General features: G+C 47.3%; 2 protein-coding genes across 6 annotated transcripts in view; one reads left to right on the top strand and one right to left on the bottom strand.

Annotated features, from left to right (window-relative positions):
- The window catches only part of VSIG10L2 (V-set and immunoglobulin domain containing 10 like 2), a 221,818-nt gene that overhangs the window by 75,422 nt on the left and 129,499 nt on the right, over positions 1-16,897 (top strand). The gene's annotated exons all lie outside the window — the stretch shown is intronic.
- LOC143764197 (protein kinase C delta type-like) overlaps positions 1-16,897 on the bottom strand; it is a 74,620-nt gene that overhangs the window by 14,509 nt on the left and 43,214 nt on the right. The window lies entirely within an intron of this gene.

Below are 16,897 nucleotides of genomic sequence, written 5' to 3'. Positions count from 1 at the left end.
TTTTAGACCGTCAGTGCAGATTAATGAGTGGACTGCCCAGAAATGTATAATGTAAGGGTCGTCCAGAAGTGCTTTCTTTCATCCCACATCAGTTACATTGACACATCCCCCCTTCATTATAGGGAGTTGGGTCATGTGATCTCCGGTCTGATAACTATTACAGTACATGCACTAATGTGTTGACAGTGCAGCGCCCCAGGGTCCTGGTCGTTGCAGTAATATCATTCTCCTCTAGGGGGAGTGGTGTTACGGTTGGAGGCGATAAAGGAGATCTCACTACCAGGTAACACCAACACAACACATTTCACACTCCAGTCCACCAGGGGGAGCTATGCTCCTATTTATTAGGGCACTCGTCACAATTAGGTAAAACTGGTGGTCTGGATAGGAAGTTAGACAGAAGCTGGCTGAGCTCCGCTCAGGCAGTTGCTATCTGAGCTCTGCTCAGGTAGTTGGGGTGGGATCCTGTCCGAGGCCTAGACAGAAGGACACAGAGCTGCGCCTGCCCCACGTGCGGCAGCTTCCAGAAAGAGACACGAACAGAGAACTGTATTGTAGAGAGTGAGGAGAAGTCATAGCAAAAGGAGAGAAAAACAGAAGGAGTTCTGCCCTACACAGGCTGCCTCCTTCTGAGGCGCAGGATCCCGGTAGCCGGAAAACCGAGGGAGCAACAGTTCACTATGCCTTGCTCCAGAGACCGGCAGGACAGCTAAATCCACGTTACCTTCCCGCCCTATACCCAGGAGGCAAGGTGGCACCCACGAGAGGCTGGGGCATGATAGAGGCCCTGTAAAAAGCCTCAGGCCACCGGTCATACAGGTTTGTCCTATCCATCTGGGGGGACAGAGAGAGACACAACATCTAGAACATCTACAACAGTTGTGAGGACCTTATGAGAGGCTCAGCAATAAGGTACTACAACACCCAGGCGCTAGAGGAAGGCTACTGATTTCCACCTGGATAAGGGGACTCTAGATTTGCCTCCAAACCGGGCGGACTCTGCCTGCCCTGTGATCTGGTGCTCTGGACTGTGGATGCTGAAGTCTTCAGTAAAGGTAAAGAGACTGCAACCTTGTGTCCTCGTTCTTCACTGCGTCTCACACCATCCACCATCTACACTCTGGGAAGCCCTGGGGCACACTTCACCTGTGGGAAGGTATACCATCTAGCTGCCATATCATCACCCCAGCGGACCCCTAAGCAGCGTCGGTCACCCTGACCGAATACCACAGGTGGTGTCACGAACATATCCCTCTAAATACCTTTCCCCTTTTACAACGGACCTCCCAAGGGCCACGGACCGGGTCAGCCACTATGACATCCCCCTTGAGAACCGAAGGACCCGATGTCGAGTACCCCTAGCCCTTGGGGGCGCTCCAACAGGAAGTCAGTCTCTGATGTCATGTGACCTGTAAGATGACCTCTCCAGCTATGAATCCCTCCTGACAGCTCAGACTCTTCCCCGGACCCCCAGCTTCACCCTCCTTGTCACTCTGTATGTCTCCCATGCAGCTATAGAGGTGGTTGAAGACTTGTCTAAAAGAAGTCATGTCAGGTAAAACTCTGTGGCAAAACGCGCATTTTTGCTGCATTGTTTAGGCTGCTTTCACACTAGCGTCGGTACGGGGCCGTCGCGCTGCGTTGGCCCGACGTACCGACGCATAATGTGAAGAAAATGCCCGACGTTGGCAGCGGAAGCAGTCTTAAGACGCTTCCGCTGCTTCATTGTAAGGTTCGGGGAGGAGGGGGCGGAGTTTCGGCCGCGCATGTGCGGTCGAAAATGGCGGTCCCGACGCACAAGAAAACGTTACATGTAACTTTTTTTGGTGGCGGCGGTGCGCGAAAACACGACGCAACCGTCGCACGACGGTTGCGACGTGTGGCAGTGCGTCGCAATGCGTCGGTAATGTTAGTCTATGGGGAAAAAACGCATCCTGCAGACAACTTTGCAGGATGCGTTTTTACTCCTAAACGACGCATTGCGACATGCAGCCAAAAACGCTAGTGTGAAAGTAGCCTTACTTGTGAGTTTGGGGCAGATTTTTCCCCACTCAGAATGAGTGAAATCTGCAGGAAAAACGCTGAAAGAATTGACATGCTACGGATTTAAATCTGCACCAAATCTGCAAGTCACAGATAAGCAAGGTGAGCATGAGACTTCAGGATTCTCATTCACTTTTCTGGAATCAAGAAACACTTTACGTTTTATGACAAATCTGCACTGAATAAACGCAGCAAAAACACAACGTGTGCACACAGCCGTACATCAGGACTATCTACTGTGCTCATAACAACCAATCAGTGATCAGCGGTCATTTTACCTAAGCATTTTGAGAAATGAAAGCTGAACTCTGGTTGGTTGCTATGGGCAACAAAGACAATTTAATGAACAGTTTTGATAAATGAGGATGAGACCCTGAATTATACATTAGGGGACAGCAGCTCCATGTCACTGGTCTACCACTGCTGTCAGGAGATGGAGCACGGACAACGGAGGAGAACCCAGCAATATGGGGAATATACTCTGCATTACAGGAGCCATATAAGCAGGGGCGTACATAGAAATCATGGTGCACTGGAGCAGAAGTTCCAATAGTTCCCCCTTAAAAAAAAAACTAAATAAAAAACTGCTGGGGTCACAGAAAAGCGTATCTCCCAACTTGCCAGCCTTTACAAAGTAATTTTCCGCCTGCTGAAGTCTTAGACCCACACAGCCTCCCCATGTCCAGCAAAGAGCCCCACACAGCCTCCCTATATACTGCATGAGCCCCACACAGCCTCCCTATATACTGCATGAGCCTCACACAGCCTCCGTATATACTGCATGAGCCCCACACAGCCTCCGTATATACTGCATGAGCCCCACACAGCCTCCGTATATACTGCATGAGCCTCACAGCCTTCCTATATACTGCATGAGCCCCACACAGCCTCCGTATATACTGCATGAGCCACACACAGCCTCCCCATGTCCAGCAAAGAGCCCCACACAGCCTCCCTATATACTGCATGAGCCCCACACAGCCTCCCTATATACTGCATGAGCCCCACACAGCCTCCGTATATACTGCATGAGCCTCACACAGCCTCCCCATATACTGCATGAGCCTCACACAGCCTCCCCATATACTGCATGAGCCTCACACAGCCTTCCTATATACTGCATGAGCCCCACACAGCCTTCCTATATACTGCATGAGCCCCACACAGCCTCCCTATATACTGCATGAGCCCCACACAGCCTCCCCATATACTGCATGAGCCTCACACAGCCTCCGTATATACTGCATGAGCCCCACACAGCCTCCGTATATACTGCATAAGCCCCACACAGCCTCCCTATATACTGCATGAGCCCCACACAGCCTCCCTATATACTGCATGAGCCTCACACAGCCTCTATATACTGCATGAGCCCCACACAGCCTCCGTATATACTGCATGAGCCCCACACAGCCTTCCTATATACTGCATGAGCCTCACAGCCTTCCTATATACTGCATGAGCCCCACACAGCCTCCGTATATACTGCATGAGCCTCACACAGCCTCCGTATATACTGCATGAGCGTCACACAGCCTCCCTATATACTGCATGAGCCCCACACAGCCTCCGTATATACTGCATGAGCCTCACACAGCCTCCGTATATACTGCATGAGCCTCACACAGCCTTCCTATATACTGCATGAGCCCCACACAGCCTTCCTATATACTGCATGAGTCCCACACAGCCTCCGTATATACTGCATGAGCCTCACACAGCCTCCGTATATACTGCATGAGCCTCACACAGCCTTCCTATATACTGCATGAGCCCCACACAGCCTTCCTATATACTGCATGAGCCCCACACAGCCTCCCCATATACTGCATGAGCCTCACACAGCCTCCGTATATACTGCATGAGCCTCACACAGCCTTCCTATATACTGCATGAGCCCCACACAGCCTCCCTATATACTGCATGAGCCCCACACAGCCTCCCTATATACTGCATGAGCCCCACACAGCCTCCGTATATACTGCATGAGCCCCACACAGCCTTCCTATATACTGCATGAGCCCCACACAGCCTCCCCATATACTGCATGAGCCCCACACAGCCTCCCTATATACAGCATGAGCCCCACACAGCCTCCCTATACACTGCATTAGCCCCACACAGCCTCCCTATATATTCCATAAGCCCCACACAGCCTCCCTATATACAGCATGAGCCCCACACAGCATCCCCATATACTGCATGAGCCCACACAGCCTCCCTATATACAGCATGAGCCCCACACAGCCTCCCCTTATACTGCATGAGCCCCATACAGCCTCCCCATATACAACATGAGCCCCACACAGCCTCCCTATATACAGCATGAGCCCCACAGCCTCCCTATATACTGCATGAGCCCAACACAGCCTCGCTATATATTCCATGAGCCCCACACAGCCTCCCCATATACTGCATGAGCCCCACACAGCCTCACTATATACAGCATGAGCCTCACACAGCCTCCCTATATACAGCATGAGCCTCACACAGCCTCCCTATATATAGCATGAGCTCCACACAACCTCCCCATATACTGAATGAACCCCACACAGCCTCCCCATATACTGCATGAGCCCCACACAGCCTCCCCATATACTGCATGAGCCCCACACAGCCTCACTATATACAGCATGAGCCTCACACAGCCTCCCTATATACAGCATGAGCTCCACACAACCTCCCCATATACTGTATGAGCCCCACACAGCCTCCCTAAATACAACATGAGCCCCACACAGCCTCCCTATATACAGCATGAGCCCCACACAGCCTCCCTATATACTGCATTAGCCCCAAACAGCCTCCCTATATATTCCATGAGCCCCACACAGCCTCTCCATATACAGCATGAGCCTCACATAGCCTCCCTATAACAGCACGAGCCCCACACAGCCTCCCCATAAACTGCATGAGCCCCACACAGCATCCCCATATACTGCATGAGCCCACACACAGTTTCTCCATATACTGCAAGAGCCCCACACAGCCTCCCTATATACTGCATGAGCCCCACAGCCTCCCTATATACAGCATGAGGCCCACACAGCCTCCCTATATATTCCATGAGCCCCACACAGCCTCCCCTTATACTGCATGAGCCCCGCACAGCCTCCCTATATACAGCATGAGCCCCACACAGCCTCCCTATATACAGCATGAGCCCCACAGCCTCCCTATAGACTGCATGAGCCCAACACAGCCTCACCATACACTGTATGAGCCCCACACAGCCTCCCATATAAAGCATGAGCCAAACACAGCCTCCCTATATATTCCATGAGCCCCACACAGCTTCCCCATATACAGCATGAGCCCCACACAGCCTCCCCATATACAGCATGAGCCCCACACAGCCTCCTTATATACAACATGACACCTACACAGCCTCCCTATATACACAGCATGAGCCCCACACAGCCTCCCTATATATTCCATGAGCCCCACACAGCCTCCCCATATACTGTATGAGCCCCACACAGCCTCCCTATATACAGTATGAGCCCCACACAGCCACCCCATATATTGCATGAGTCCCATACAGCCTCCCCATATACTGCATGATCCCCACACAGCCTCCCTAAATACAACATGAGCCCCACACAGCCTCACTATATACTGCATGAGCCCCACACAGCCTCCCTATATACTGCATTAGCCCCACACAGCCTCCCTATATATTCCATGAGCCACACAAGCCTCCCCATATACTGTATGAGCCCCACACAGCCTCCTATATACAGCATGAGCCCCACTCAGCCTCCCTATATACAGCATGAGCCCCACACAGCCTCCCTATATACAGCATGAGCCCCACACAGCCTCCCCATATACAGCATGAGCCTCACACAGCCTCCCCATATACAGCATGACCCCCACACAGCCTCCCTATATACTGCATGAGCCCCTCACAACCTCCCTATATGTTGCATGAGCCCCACACAGCCTCCCTATATACTGCATGAACCTCACACAGCCTCCCCATATACTGTATGAGCCCCACACAGCCTCCCTATATACAGCATGAGCCCCACACAGCCTCCCTATATACAGCATGAGCCCCACACAGCCTCCCTATATACAGCATGAGCCCCACAGAGCCTCCCCATGTCCAGCAAGAGCCCCAAACAGCTTCCCTATACACAGCATGAGCCCCACACAGCCTCCCTGTATACAGCATGAGCCCCACACAACCTCCCTATATACAGCATGAGCCCCACACAGCCTCCCTGTATACAGCATGAGCCCCACACAGCCTCCCATATACTGCATGAGCCCAACACAGCCTCCCTATACAATGCATGAGCTCCACAAAGCCTCCCCATATACACTGCGTGAGCCCCACACAGCCTCCTATATACAGCATGAGCCCCACACAGCCTCCCCATATACAGCATAAGCCCCACACAGCCTCCCTATATACAGCATGAGCCTCATACAGCCTCCCCATATACAGCATGAGCCTCACACAGCTTCCCCATATACTGTATGAGCCCCACACAGCCTCCCTATATACTGCATGAGCCTCCACAGCCTCACCATATACAGCATGACCCCCACACAGCATCCCCATATACACCATGAACCCCACACAGCCTCCTATATACTGCATGAGCCTCACATAGCCTCCCCATATACTCAATGAGAGTCCCATATCCTTCTTATGTCCAGCATGGACATACAATACAATATATTGCTCTCCCCATGGTCCTCAATAGAATAAAATTGCACCGCCTATGATCCTCCTTACAATAAAATTTAGCCCCTCTTGTCCTCCATACAATATAATGCACTCCCCATGGTACTCCATACAGTATAATGCATTCGCCATAGTCCTCCATATAATAAATAACGTACCCCCCATTGTCCTCCATAAGATAGAATGCACCCTCATACTCCTCCATGTAAGATAATGCACTCCTCATGGCCTCTATACAGTATAATGCACCGCCCATGGTTCTCTATACAGTATATTGCAATCCCTGTTATCCTTCATGTAATATAATGCACAGCCCATAGTCCTAGTCCATGGTCATCTATACAATATAATGAATCTCCAATTGTCCTCCATACAATACAATGTACTCTCCATGGTCCCCATATAATATAATGCACTCCCCTTGGTCCTCTATATAGTTTAATGCACTCTCCATGGTCCTTCCTACAATATCATGCACCTCCCATTGTTCTATATACAACATAATGCATTCCCATGGTCCTCTATTCAATATAATACACAACCCAAGGTCTTCTATAAAATATAATGCACCCCCCATGGTCATCCGTACAATATGATGAACCATTTCCTTTTGTCCTCTATACAATATAATGACCTTCCCATGGTCCTAAATACAATATAATTCACCCACCAATGTCATCTACACAATATAATGCGCTCCCTATTGTCGTCCATACAATATAAAGCACTCATCATGGTCCTCCATATAATGCAATGCACTTGCCATGATCCTCCATACAATATAATGAACCTCCTATTGTCTTCTATACAATATAATTCAATCCCCCATGGTCCTCCAAACAATATAACGCGCTCCCCATAGTGCTCCATAGAATATAATGCGCTCCACACGGCCCTACAGAGAATATAATGTACTCTCCATGGTCCGCCATAGAATGTAATGAGCTCCCCATGGTCCTCCATACAATATTATGCTCTCACATCAAGGAAAATAGAAAAAATTGGAATCCGGCTCAACAGGCCTGGATTTTCCTTTTCTTTTTACTTTTCAAAAGAAATATGGTGCATACATAAGAAAAATTTACATGGTCGACATGACCCAGTGTCTGAGCCCCAGATGGATGAGCATAGAGCAACTGGGTGAGCTGGAATTAAGTTTCTATAAATATAATGCTCTCCCCATGGTGCTATATACAATATAATGAACCTCCTATTGTCCTCTTTACAATATAATGAACCTCCTTTTGTCCTCTATACAATATAATTTCTGGGACAGACAGACGGAAGTGACCCTTAGACAATTATATATATAGATAATGAACCCACAAATCACCTATACAATATAATGCACTCCCTATGGTCCTCCATATAATATGATGCACTCCCCATGGACCTCCATGCAAGATAATATACTCCCTACGGTCCTCCATACAACATAATGCCCTCCCCACGATTGTTCATAGACAATAATGCACTCCCCATGGTCTATTATACAATATAATGCATTCCCCATGGTCCTCTATAGAATATAATGCACCTCCCATGGTCCTCCATACAATGTAATGCACTTTCAATGGTTCTCCATAGAATATAAATCTCCCTCCCCATAGTCCTCCATACAATATAATGCACCCCTCCATAATCCTCCATATAGTATAATGCACTCCCCATGATACTCTGTACAATAAAATGCACCCTCCATGGTCATCCACACAATATAATGCACCCCCGTGGTCCTCCCTACAATATAAAACACCCCCAAGGTCATCTATACAATATAATGCCTTCCCTATGGTCCTCCACACAATATAATACACCCCACCGTCCTCCATACAACATAATGCACTCCCCATGGTCCTCCATAGAATACAATGCATTCCCATGGTCATGTATGCAATATATTGCACTCCCAATGGTCCTCCATAAAATATAATGTGCTCTCCTTGGTCCTCCATAGAATATAATGCACATCCCCATTGTCCTCTATACATTACAATGTACCCCTTTGGTCCTCTTTATAGTATAATGCACGTCCCATGGTCCTCTATACAATATATTAAACCCCCTATGGTCCTCTATTCAGTATAATAAACCCCCCCATTGTCCTCTATACAATATAATGCACTTTCCATGGTCCTCCATACAATATAATGCACGCCCTATTGTCATCTATACAATATAATTCACTACTTATGGTCCTCCGTGCAATGTAATGCCCTAACTTGGCCCTCCATACAATATAATGCACCCCTATGGTCCTCCATACAATATAATGAACCACCTATAGTCCTCTATAAAATATAATACAATCCCCCATGGTTCTTTATACAATATAATGGACCCCCCATGGTCCTCCATGCAATATAATGCACTCTCCATGGTTCTCGATTCAACATAATGCACCCCTCATGGTCATCTTTACAATTTAATGCACTCCCCATAGTCCTCCATACAATAAAATGCAGCCCTTCATAATCCTCCATATAGTATAATGCACTCCCCATGGTACTCTATACAATAAAATGCACCCCTATGGTCCTCCACACAATATAACCCCCCCCCCCCCCCGTGGTCCTCCATACAATATAAAGCACCCCCATGGACATTTATACAATATAATGCCCTTCCCATTGTCCACCACACAATATAATGCACCCCTATGGTCCTCCATACAATGTAATGCACTCCCACGGAACTCTATATAATATACTGCACCACCATGGTCCTCCATGCAGTATAATGCACCCCCCATAGTCCTCTATACAATATAATACAAGCCACGTGGCCCTCCATAGAATTGAATGCGCACCCCATGGTGCTCCATAAGATATAATGCGCTCCCCATGGTCCTCTATAGAATGTAATGAGCTCCCCGTGTTCCTTCATACAATATAATGAACCTGCAATTGTCCTCTATACAATATGATGGCCTCCCCATGGTCCTCCAAAGAATAGAATGCACCCACCCAGCTGATCTATAAAATATAATCCACTCCACATGGCTCTCCATACAATATAATGCACTTCCCATGGTCCTAAATAGAATATAATGGGCTCCCTATGGTCCTCCATAGAGTGTAATGTGCTCCCTATGGTCATCTGTAGAATGTAATGTACCCCCATTGACCTCCATACAATATAATGCCCTCCCCATGGTCTTCCATACAATGTAATGGACACCCCATTTTCCTCCATAGAATATAATGCGCTCCACATGGTCCTCCATAGAATGCAATGTACCTCACCATGGTGATCCATACAATATAATGCGATACAATAATAAAGAGGCTAAGGACACTTCATCAATATATGACTAACATCATCTACTATGGTAAGGTGCCATATAGAAGAGAATTGATATGAAACAACATGCAAATAAAAGAATATCTTTATAAAATAACAATAGTATAAAAACAAATTTGAAAAGACAGGGCAAGAAAAAAGGGCCTCCAAATGATGGGGAAAGGAAGCAGCAGCAAGTAATGATAAAGCGCACAGCTAAACAATATAATGCGAGCACCATGCATAAAAGAAGCAGGCGAATGTATAATCCTTACATTCATGAAGGGACAGGAACGGAGAGACTTAGCAAGCACTACAAAGTTGCTTTATATGCTAAGTTTTGCAGATGCAATATTAAATAGCTGCCTGCAAGAAGGAAAGGAAAGAAACAAAGTCCAGGAGGAGTGAAGACAAGGTGAGGTGCTTATGGATTATATGCCATAGAAGCTAGTTCCTTCACATCACATGTGCTGACAGATCTCAGTAAAAAGGTGTATTAAATGTCCAGGAAGTTCAGAATGCTCATATAGTTAGATACCTGCTAGAAGACTGGAACTGTCAGACTGTGCGGTAGGGCCAGCTGCTGCTAGAGATCCCCTTGTCCGACGTGCACAGTTTCGCAAGGTTGCTTCTTGGGGCCTGACCATGGTCCTCCATACAATACAATGCAGTCGCCATGGTCCTCCATAGAATATAATGCACCCCCCATAGTCCTCCCTAGAATATAATGCACTCCCCATACTCCTCTTAACAATATAATGCACACCCCATTTTCCTTCCGAGAATATAGTAGACTCCCCATGGTCCTTCATAGACTATAATGCACCCCCCATAGTCCTCCCTAGAATATAATGCACTCCCCATAGTCCTCTTAAAAATATAATGCACACCCCATTTTCCTCCCGAGAATATAGTAGACTCCCCATGGTCCTTCATAGAACATAATGCACCCCCCATAGTCCTTCCTAGAATATAATGCACTCCCCAGAGTCCTCTTAAAAATATAATGCACACCCCATTTTCCTTCCGAGAATATAGTAGACTCCCCATGGTCCTTCATAGACTATAATGCACCCCCCATAGTCCTCCCTAGAATATAATGCACTCCCCAGAGTCCTCTTAAAAATATAATGCACACCCCATTTTCCTCCTGGGAATATAGTAGACTCCCCATGATCCTTCATAGACTATAATGCAGCCCCCATAGTCCTCCCTAGAATATAATGCGCTCTCCGTGGTCCTCCATAAAATGCACTCCCCATGGTCCTTCATAGACTATAATGCAGCCCCCATAGTCCTCCATAGAATGTAATGCGCTCTCCGTGGTCTTCCATAAAATGCACTCCCAATGGTCCTTCAAACAAGCTTATGCACCCCCCATGGTCCTCAATAGAATATAATGTTCTCCCCATGGTCATCCATAGAATGCAATGAGCGACCTATGGTCCTTCATACAACATAATGCCCTCTTCATGGTCCTCCATACAATATAATGTACTCCCCATGGTCCTCCATAGGCTATAATCCACCCCCATAGTCCTCCATAGAATATAATACACTCCCCATGATCCACCAAACAATTTAATGTACACCCCATGGTCCTCCAGAGAATTTTATGCACTCCCCGTGGTCCTCCTAAGAATATAATGCACCCTCAATGGTCCTCAATACAATATAATGTACCCCATGGTCCTCCATACAATATAATTAACCTCTTATAATCCTCCATACAGTATAATGCACCCCTCATGGTCCCCCATACAATATAATGTACTCTCCATGGTCCTCTATAGAATACAATGAACTCCTCATGGTACTCTATAGAATAAAATTAACTCCTCATGGTACTCCATTGAATATAATGTGTTGTGAATTTGCTTTTTGCTCCCTCTAGTGGTTACTAGTTTTTTGACTCTGGTTTTTCTGTCATTCCTTTTATCCGCACCTGGGTCTTTAGTTAGGGGTGTTGCTATATAAGCTCCCTGGACCTTCAGTTCAATGCCTGGCAACGTAGTTATCAGAGCTAGTCTGCTGTGCTCTTGTCTACTGATCCTGGTTCCAGTTATATCAGCTAAGTCTGCCTTTTGCTATTTGTTTTGGTTTTGTATTTTTTGTCCAGCTTGTTCCTAATCTATATCCTGACCTTTGCTGGAAGCTCTAGGGAGCTGGTGTTCTCCCCCCGGACCGTTAGACGGTTCGGGGGTTCTTGAATTTCCAGTGTGGATTTTGATAGGGTTTTTGTTGACCATATAAGTTACCTTTCTTTATTCTGCTATCAGTAAGCGGGCCTCTCTGTGCTAAACCTGGTTCATTTCTGTGTTTGTCATTTCCTCTTACCTCACCGTCATTATTTGTGGGGGGCTTCTATCCAGCTTTGGGGTCCCCTTCTCTGGAGGCAAGAAAGGTCTTTGTTTTCCTCTACTAGGGGTAGCTAGATTCTCCGGCTGGCGCGTGTCATCTAGAATCAACGTAGGAATGATCCCCGGCTACTTCTAGTGTTGGCGTTAGGAGTAGATATATGGTCAACCCAGTTACCACTGCCCTATGAGCTGGATTTTTGTATTCTGCAGACTTCCACGTTCCTCTGAGACCCTCGCCATTGGGGTCATAACAACCAAGTGTTGTGGACTTGAGTTTCTCTCTGCACCTGTTTGAATCACCGTGTGATAATATAGACTTTACCACTTATAAAACTGTGTCCTGTAGTTATCTTGCTCCACGCAAAGAGTCTCCTGAGTTATTACCGCAAATTCCCTCATGGTGTTGTCTGAACAGACACCTAATTCGGTGCAATGTGATAGAAAAACCGCAAATTCCCTCATGGTGTTGTCTGAACAGACACCTGATTTAATGCAATGTGATAGAATCCTGACTAGAAATGAGCGGAAAATTCATAGACGCCGGAATGGCTTGTGCTACTACTGTGGTGATTCTACACATGTTATCTCAGCATGCTCTAAACGTATAGCTAAGGTTGTTAGTCCTGTCACCGTTGGTAATTTGCAACCTAAATTTATTCTGTCTGTAACTTTGATTTGCTCACTGTCATCTTATCCTGTCATGGCGTTTGTAGATTCAGGTGCTGCCCTGAGTCTCATGGATCTCTCATTTGCTAAGCGCTGCGGTTTTACTCTTGAACCATTAGAAAATCCTATTCCTCTTAGGGGTATTGATGCTACACCATTGGCAGCAAATAAACCGCAGTATTGGACACAGGTTACCATGTGCATGATTCCTGAACACCGCGAGGTGATACGTTTCCTGGTTTTACATAAAATGCATGATTTGGTTGTTTTAGGGCTGCCATGGTTACAGACCCATAATCCAGTCCTGGACTGGAAGGCTATGTCAGTCTCAAGTTGGGGCTGTCGTGGTATTCATGGGGATTCCCTGCCTGTGTCTATTGCTTCTTCTACGCCTTCGGAAGTTCCGGAGTATTTGTCTGATTATCAGGATGTCTTCAGTGAGTCTGAGTCCAGTGCACTGCCTCCTCATAGGGACTGTGACTGTGCTATAGATTTGATCCCAGGCAGTAAATTTCCTAAGGGAAGACTGTTTAATCTGTCGGTACCTGAACATACCGCTATGCGTTCATATATCAAGGAGTCTCTGGAGAAAGGACATATTCGTCCGTCTTCTTCCCCTCTTGGTGCGGGATTCTTTTTTGTGGCAAAAAAGGACGGATCTTTGAGACCTTGTATTGATTATCGGCTTTTAAATAAGATCACTGTCAAATTTCAGTATCCTTTACCGCTGTTGTCTGACTTGTTTGCCCGGATTAAGGGTGCCAAGTGGTTCACCAAGATAGACCTTCGTGGTGCGTACAACCTTGTGCGCATTAAGCAAGGTGATGAATGGAAAACCGCATTCAATACGCCCGAAGGTCATTTTGAGTACTTGGTGATGCCTTTTGGGCTCTCCAATGCGCCTTCAGTTTTTCAGTCCTTTATGCATGACATTTTCCGGAAGTATCTGGATAAATTTTTGATTGTTTATCTGGATGATATTTTGGTTTTTTTCTGATAATTGGGATTCGCATGTGGAGCAGGTCAGGTTGGTCTTTAAAATTTTGCGTGAAAATTCTTTGTTTGTCAAGGGCTCAAAGTGTCTCTTTGGTGTACAGAAGGTTCCCTTTTTGGGGTTCATTTTTTCCCCTTCTGCTGTGGAGATGGACCCAGTCAAGGTCCGAGCTATTCTTGATTGGACTCAGCCCTCGTCAGTTAAGAGTCTTCAGAAGTTCTTGGGCTTCGCTAACTTCTACCGTCGTTTTATCGCTAATTTTTCTAGCATTGTGAAACCTTTGACGGATATGACCAAGAAGGGCTCCGATGTAGCTAACTGGGCTCCTGCTGCCGTGGAGGCTTTCCAGGAGTTGAAACGCCGGTTTACTTCGGCGCCTGTTTTGTGCCAGCCTGACGTCTCACTTCCCTTTCAGGTTGAGGTGGATGCTTCGGAGATTGGGGCAGGGGCCGTTTTGTCGCAGAGAGGCCCTGGTTGCTCTGTTATGAAACCTTGTGCCTTTTTCTCTAGGAAGTTTTCGCCTGCCGAGCGAAATTATGATGTGGGCAATCGGGAGTTGTTGGCCATGAAATGGGCATTTGAGGAGTGGCGTCATTGGCTCGAGGGTGCTAAGCATCGTGTGGTGGTCTTGACTGATCACAAAAATCTGATGTATCTCGAGTCTGCTAAACGCCTTAATCCGAGACAGGCCCGCTGGTCATTGTTTTTCTCCCGCTTTGATTTTGTTGTCTCGTATTTACCAGGTTCAAAGAATGTGAAGGCCGATGCTCTTTCTAGGAGCTTTGTGCCTGATGCTCCTGGAGTCGCTGATCCTGTTGGTATTCTTAAAGATGGAGTTATCTTGTCAGCTATTTCTCCGGATCTGCGACGTGTGTTGCAGAGATTTCAGGCTGATAGGCCTGAGTCTTGTCCACCTGACAGACTGTTTGTCCCGGATAAGTGGACCAGCAGAGTCATTTCCGAGGTTCATTCCTCGGTGTTGGCAGGTCACCCGGGAATTTTTGGCACCAGAGATCTGGTGGCCAGGTCCTTTTGGTGGCCTTCCTTGTCAAGGGATGTGCGGTCATTTGTGCAGTCCTGTGGGACTTGTGCTCGAGCTAAGCCTTGCTGTTCTCGTGCCAGCGGTTTGCTCTTGCCTTTGCCTGTCCCGAAGAGACCTTGGACACATATCTCCATGGATTTCATTTCTGATCTTCCGCTATCTCAGGGCATGTCCGTTATCTGGGTGATATGTGATCGTTTCTCCAAGATGGTCCATTTGGTTCCTTTGCCTAAGCTGCCTTCATCTTCCGATCTGGTTCCTGTGTTTTTCCAGAACGTGGTTCGTTTGCACGGCATCCCTGAGAATATTGTGTCAGACAGAGGATCCCAGTTCGTTTCCAGGTTCTGGCGATCCTTTTGTAGTAGGATGGGCATTGATTTGTCGTTTTCGTCTGCTTTCCATCCTCAGACTAATGGACAGACGGAGCGAACCAATCAGACTTTGGAGGCTTATTTGAGGTGTTTTGTCTCTGCTGATCAGGACGATTGGGTGACATTCTTGCCGTTGGCTGAGTTTGCCCTTAATAATCGGGCTAGTTCCGCCACCTTGGTTTCGCCTTTTTTCTGCAACTCTGGTTTCCATCCTCGCTTTTCTTCGGGTCATGTGGAGCCTTCTGACTGTCCTGGGGTGGATTCTGTGGTGGATAGGTTGCAGCAGATCTGGAATCATGTGGTGGACAACTTGAAGTTGTCACAGGAGAAGGCTCAGCGCTTTGCCAACCGCCGCCGCGGTGTGGGTCCCCGACTACGCGTTGGGAATTTGGTGTGGCTTTCTTCCCGCTTTGTTCCTATGAAGGTCTCCTCTCCCAAATTTAAACCTCGTTTTATTGGGCCTTACAAGATATTGGAAATCCTTAATCCTGTATCTTTTCGTCTGGATCTTCCTGTGTCGTTTGCTATTCACAATGTATTTCATAGGTCCTTGTTGCGGCGGTACATTGTGCCTGTAGTTCCTTCTGCTGAGCCTCCTGCTCCGGTGTTGGTGGAGGGCGAGTTGGAGTACGTGGTGGAGAAGATCTTGGATTCTCGCCTCTCCAGGCGGAGGCTTCAGTACCTGGTCAAGTGGAAGGGCTATGGTCAGGAGGATAATTCCTGGGTGGTCGCCTCTGATGTTCATGCGGCCGATTTGGTTCGTGCCTTTCATGCCGCTCATCCTGATCGCCCTGGTGGTCGTGGTGAGGGTTCGGTGACCCCTCACTAAGGGGGGGGGTACTGTTGTGAATTTGCTTTTTGCTCCCTCTAGTGGTTACTAGTTTTTTGACTCTGGTTTTTCTGTCATTCCTTTTATCCGCACCTGGGTCGTTAGTTAGGGGTGTTGCTATATAAGCTCCCTGGACCTTCAGTTCAATGCCTGGCAACGTAGTTATCAGAGCTAGTCTGCTGTGCTCTTGTCTACTGATCCTGGTTCCAGTTATATCAGCTAAGTCTGCCTTTTGCTTTTTGCTATTTGTTTTGGTTTTGTATTTTTTGTCCAGCTTGTTCCTAATCTATATCCTGACCTTTGCTGGAAGCTCTAGGGAGCTGGTGTTCTCCCCCCGGACCGTTAGACGGTTCGGGGGTTCTTGAATTTCCAGTGTGGATTTTGATAGGGTTTTTTTTGACCATATAAGTTACCTTTCTTTATTCTGCTATCAGTAAGCGGGCCTCTCTGTGCTAAACCTGGTTCATTTCTGTGTTTGTCATTTCCTCTTACCTCACCGTCATTATTTGTGGGGGGCTTCTATCCAGCTTTGGGGTCCCCTTCTCTGGAGGCAAGAAAGGTCTTTGTTTTCCTCTACTAGGGGTAGCTAGATTCTCCGGCTGGCGCGTGTC

This window comes from Ranitomeya variabilis, chromosome 4, assembly GCF_051348905.1.
Source record: "Ranitomeya variabilis isolate aRanVar5 chromosome 4, aRanVar5.hap1, whole genome shotgun sequence".
Classification (NCBI taxonomy): Eukaryota; Metazoa; Chordata; class Amphibia; order Anura; family Dendrobatidae; genus Ranitomeya; species Ranitomeya variabilis.
This window is presented reverse-complemented; position numbering and strand designations above follow the sequence as displayed.